Genomic DNA, 6,035 nt, shown 5'->3' on the forward strand with positions numbered 1-6,035 from the left:
CAGCTCTGTGGAAATAGCTGCGTGCCTTGGTGAGCCCCATGGTGGGGTCCCCGCATGCTCCTGGCTGCTGGGGGTGACCCCCACCGCGTGCCGTGCCTGTGCTGGGACATGCTGTACACCGCTGCGCTGCCAGCTGCCAGCCTTGCCACCCATCTCATGGGCTGCTGGAGGAGGGCGCGCGCCCAGCCAGCTGCATGGTGCTGGGTTTGGTGTGAATTGCACTGGAAGGGGGCAATAAAGGGTTGATTTGGAGGAGCCTTGTGTGGTTAACAGGGCGGTTTTGTGGTGCGTCCATCCCTGCTCATTAGCCACAGCTAATCTGCAACATCTCAGAGGGCAAAGGGTGCTGGACCGGGTCCTCTCCAGACCAGGGAGGGTCCTTGAGAGACCCCGCATCAGTGGGGACGCAGTGGCAAGCTGGGTGCCTGTGTGTTTGGCCATGCTTTGGCCACACAATGCTGGGGCCTGGGGTGAAGGCAAGGGGATGTCTTGTACAGGTGCGGGTGCTGCACTGCCTGGTGGCTCCTGGGCTGCTCTGTCTTGTCCCCAGGAAGGGAGATCGCCTCTGGTTTGGTAGGTCCAGCCCCTCTGCCTGCCCTCACAAGCGCCGTGAGTGGGGGATCTCCAAGCATGGGAAGCTGCATGTCGCACACACCAGGCCGGGGGCTCTTTGGGGGCTGCAGAACCCAGGGAAAGAAAAACAACTCTGCTGATGTCTCCAAAGATCACCTTTGATCTCTCCATCCCCTGGGACATCCCTTCCCCCCCCCAGGCTGTACTGCTGCCCTCCTGTCACCATGGTGCTGGGGGAAAAGCTCTCAGGGCCTTAAGCTCAGCTGTGGCATCAGCCAGTCCTGACTCACCTAAACCAAAGTGCCTGTGGTCCACAAGGCCAGGAGGCAGAAGACCATGCCCTGGGGATGGAGGCCGTGCCAGCAGCCGTGGACTGCGGAGTGCGCCCTTCAGACAAAAATAAGGAAGCTGCTGAATTTAATGACTGATTCAATGCAAATGAAATGAGTTTGGTAAAGCTATGGGCTTAGAGGCTCAGCACAATTTCTCTGGGAATGTCCTGGATGATGCTTTAGGGGTCTCCTAGTGAAAAATGATGCTGGACTGAGACAGCAGTTCTTCTCGGTTGAGTTTTGCTGCATTTTGGGGCATCCCACCCTCCTCCCTTCAGCTGCAGGCTCTTTCATTTTGCAGCCTGCATGGCAGAGAGGGGAGAGTGGCTGGCAGAGCCCAGTCCCAGATTTGTCACATCCCAGGGAGGAGAAGGGCGATGGGTCTCAGTGGGCTTTGCAGCTTATTGACCTCTATGGAGGTCTTACAGAGGGGGTTTGTGGAGCCTGAGAAGATAAGAAAGGACACGAACTTTGAGGTCCTGACAGAGTGCTGGAAGCAGAGACAGTTGGGGGGGGGTGGTGGTGGAGAGGACAGCCCGGGAAACCTGTTGTGTAGGGTGACAGTTGGGAAGGGACCAGGCTAAATGTCACGGCACCAGAGGTGGAAGGAGGTGGTGGGATGGAAACAGTCCAGAGAGCAAGAGCAATCTGACCATGGCAAGGTGACAGATGAGTGGCACTTGCTGCAGTGCCGGAGTGACGAGGAGCGTTTCCAGAAGAGGCAGGAGGAAGTGCAACAGTTCAGAGGTCTTGCAGAGAGGTGGAAGAAATGAATGAGCAGGACGGATGTGACTTCACCCCAATGCTGCATCCAAAGCATTCCTAGAAATCATGAATCTACCTCACCCAGGCTGAACGTATGAGATAGTTCTGAATCCGGAATAAAATTGTCCATCTGGTGAACTCTGCATCACCTGCAACTAAGGAACTGCTCGGGCCAGGTACCATTCTGCCCTGAGATGCCCGGATGGGTTGGCAGTGGGCAGCTGGAGAAAAGCCAGGAGCACAGCTCCCTGTGGAGTTAAAGCTAAAGCTGTTCCTAAAGCTATTTGCAAGCAGGTTTTCTGTTTAAGCCATGACAAGTGGAACTTGCCCCTGGCCTGGGGGGATAGGCATTTATTGCCTGGCTCTAGCCTCCATGCAGATCCTGCCCAGCAAGGACCAGGTCCTGCTCGCCCCAGCTGGAGGGACGGCTGCATGGCCCAGCATAATTTCCATTTGATTTCCATACTCTGAAGGAAGATGGGCATATGCACATGCATATACGTACATTCTGCAGGGACACTTTGGGCTGAGACCATCCCTTGCTGTGGTGGATCCCAGGACTGATCTGCTCAAGGTGCCTGGTTTTACTGAAGGCCATAATCCCTCAGGACACCACACCTAGCAGAACAGCCATGGGTTGCGTGGTCAGGGAGGTGTTTTCCTGAGCAACCCGTTGGTTAATGCTGCATTTTTAGGCTTTAGCTCCTGGGGCGGTTCGGTCACCCAGGGGCCCTGACTGTGTCCCCTGCTAAGGTTCTCCACAGCGAAAATTGCAGCCCTGCAGTTTGAGAAATGTGTTTTCTTGATGAGAAATGTGCTAACGTCTTTCTTTCTCTTCTAGTATAGTGGAAAATGCTTCGTCATCTTAAGGGGATGTGCGTAGTTGTCTGCGGCTTTCTAACAACGGAGCAGAAATGTTTTCTTGGGTCTTCACTGCCACTTCTGCCTTCTGTTGGCCGTTAGGAGGAAGGTGACAGCTAGGCACCATTTCTAGCATAATGTTTCTTTGTCTTCCTCAGCCCTGGAAGTCTGGGACATATCACTGCTTTAGGAAAACCTTACTTTGGCATGCAGCATGCAAACCCATCCACTTTCACACACCTTTTTTGCCTGCCAGGACAGACATGTTCCCCCATCTCGGTGGCTCTGGGAAGAGCTGTTCCGGGAGGGGGACTGAGCCTCCCCTCCCTGCGGCAAGCTGGGGTCCTGGTCCCTGGGACAGTGAGGAAGGTGCAGAGCTGGGGCTTCTGAGCACACAAGCGTTTTGCCTTCAGGGCGTCTAACTCCTCTCTGGAACAGTGGAGCTGTAAAAGCCATCAGACCATGAACCTTGACTGCCATCGGTCCGGTCTCCATCACCACAGCCCAGCTCCTCCTCCTGTGCAACACCAGACTCCGACTTCCAACTCCCCGGGCTGTCATTACACCCCAAAATGCCTATGGACACACCAGGGGGATAGAAACAACAAATATAGAGAGATGTGCCTGTATACTATAATAATGGTGTTATTCTTATCATGGTAATGATTTTGGTTTTGTTCATGACTCGGCTTTCCCAGGGTTTTCATTGAAAATATTTACTTTTATATGCATTGAACAAAAAATTCAGTAAATATCGCACTCTGGTTTCAGGATGAGTCTCTCTTTAAGTAGTTTACAAATTCTGAAACCCTTGACACCATTGCTCTTGTCTTGGTCTGAATCCAGAGGAAACCCCCTGCAAGCCACCCTCCTCTTGGGACCCAGCCTCCGCTTTCTCTTCATCAGCTGCCTCCAGCTTTGTGCCCTCAGCTTCTGGCATTCATCGGCCCCATCTCCAGTGTGTGCTCTGTCAGGCTGTTTCTGGGAGGGATGAGCACCGTGATAGCCCCTGAGACCTGTGCTTGAGCACTGGGGCATCCCAGGGCTCCTCTGAGGGCTTTCTTAGCATGACTAGGCTCTAGCAGCAAGGTCAGCCTCAAATACCTTCATCAATGTATACAGCACATACGTCCCCTGGTCTGGGCAGGGGAATCCCTGGGTGCAGGTTTGAGCTAATGGCGACATGGGTACTGCAGCTCGTGCCTGCCTGTCCGTGCCCTGGGCCACCCTCCTGTACTCCTCCTCCTCCTCCTCCTCCTCCTTTGCAGAACGTGGTGGCTCTGAAGATCTCCAGGGATGTGTTCTCCATGCACATGCGGCTGCTTGTGGGCCTCGGGGGCAGCTGCCAGCTCCCTGAAAGCTGCCGGCTGCTTTGCCTTGCTCGTGCGGGCTTCCTTCACACCTCTGTGCCCGGGGGTGTGGATTAACGAGTGCGCTGTCTTCCTTGCATGCACTGTGAGGGCTCCTCTGAGCTGTCATGCGTAGGTGGGTGTAAGATCAAGAAAGACATGAGCAATTCAGAACTCCCTGCAGGCTTCCAGAATAGTAGTGAGCAATTCAGAACTCCCTGCAGGCTTCCAGAATAGCAGCAAGGAGTTAGCTAAGGTACCAGGCGTAGGCGTCTGCTGTGGGTGGCTTGAATGGGACCCATGTTGTTAAGGACATTGGTGCACAGGGTTGTTTGCAACAGGCTCAGACAGCACAGCGGCTGAATGGTGCTCCCCGGGTGACCCTGCGCTGGGCATGCTTCGACGAGAAACCCCAAGGCTGCGGGACTGTTCCCAGTGCCACTGGGACAAATGGGGCTTGCATCTAAGAGGGTGGCTCGAGCCATTTTGGGATGACCCCATTGCAGGTCTCCCCCTCCTGTCACCTGGTCCCGCTGTTCCCTGGAGCAAGGCTGAATATGAGCCAGCAGTGTGCCCAGGTGGCCAAGAAGGCCAATGGCATCCTGGCTTGTATCAGGAATAGCGTGACCAGAAGGAGCAGGGAAGTGACCGTGCCCCTGTACTCGGTGCTGGTGAGGCCGCACCTTGAATCTCTGCTCAGTTTTGGGCCCCTCACTACAAGAAAGATGTTGCATTGCTGGAACATGTCCAGAGGAGAGCAACAAAGCTGGGGAGGGGTCTGGAGCACAAGTCTTACAAGGAGCAGCTGAGGGAACTGGGGTTGTTTAGTCTGGAGAAGAGGAGGCTGAGGGGAGACCTGATCGCCCTCTACAACTGCCTGACAGGAGGCTGTAGTGAGGTGGGGGTTGGCCTCTTCTCCCTGGTAACAGACGATAGGATGAGGGGGAATGGTTTGAAGCTGCGCCAGGGCAGGTTTAGGCTAGACATTAGGAAAGACTCAGGCTCTGGAATGGGCTGCCCAGGGAGGTGGGTTGAGTCCCCATCCCTGGAGTTATTTAAAAGAAGGATAGATGAGGTGCTTAGGGACATGATTTAGTGGTGGGATGGCAGGGTTAGGTTAAAGGTTGGACTTGATGATCTTAAAGGTCTTTTACAACCAAAGTGATTCTATGATTCTGAGGGCAGCGCTGGGCATTCAGCTTCGTGCCAGTCTCAGTCCGCAGGGGGAAGCTGCTGGGCGCTGGCACTCGGACACGGGGCTGGGTGGTACCCAACAATCGAGGTGTCCTCACCTCCAGCGGGGCCACGGTGAGCCCTGCTCCCGGAGCTGGCCCTGGGACACGCAGTGCCTGGGGAGTCAGGGCTGCGACCAGAGCCATGGCCCTCCTGTGCAGGAGCAGCTCCTTCTCACCAAGGCACAGCCACCTTCATGGCGATGCCCACCCAAACCTCCCAGCTGTGGGCTCCCTGCCAGCAGCTCCTCGGGGAAGGGGGCTAGGCATGGCTCTCGGCTTCTCCCCCCCTCCTCCCTGGCTGCTATTTTAAGCTGGCGCAGTCAGCACTGCAGCGGGATGAGTGATGGGGTGCATGCTGCCCTGTGGGCTGAGCAGCTGGGGGCTGAAGTTCCTGAAGTGATGAGGCTCCTGACAGAATCAATACGCTCCTTCCTCCCCCAAATGCACCCACAACCCCCTGGTCTCTTCCAGCCCTACCTGAGGCTCTGCTTGCTGTGTGGTTCCCACCCCGTCTCTGCCCTCGGTGTTCTTACATTCATGGCCCCCTCCCTGCCTCTCTACCCCATGTCTCACTGATGTTCATCTCTGTCCTCCCAGATTCAGTACTTAAATGCTGTGGGGTGAGCCAGGTCTCCGACCTGAGCCTTTTTCCTTGGACTGCCCTATAGGCACCAGAGGTCCAAGCAGGAGGAACCCAAACCCTTGTTCATCCAACAGTGCATGTCATGGAATCATGGAATCGTTTGGGTTGGAAAAGCCCTTTAAGATCACCAAGTCCAACCATTCCCCTAACCCTGCCATCCCACCACTAAACCCTGGCCCTAAGCACCTCGGCTGCCCACCTTCTAAATCTCCCCAGGGATGGGGACTCGACCCCTGCCCTGGGCAGCCCCTTCCAGTGCCTGACAGCCCTTGCCGGG

The sequence above is a fragment of the Egretta garzetta genome, unplaced genomic scaffold (genome assembly GCF_000687185.1).
Source record: "Egretta garzetta isolate BGI_Z169 unplaced genomic scaffold, ASM68718v1 scaffold108, whole genome shotgun sequence".
Lineage (NCBI taxonomy): Eukaryota > Metazoa > Chordata > Aves > Pelecaniformes > Ardeidae > Egretta > Egretta garzetta.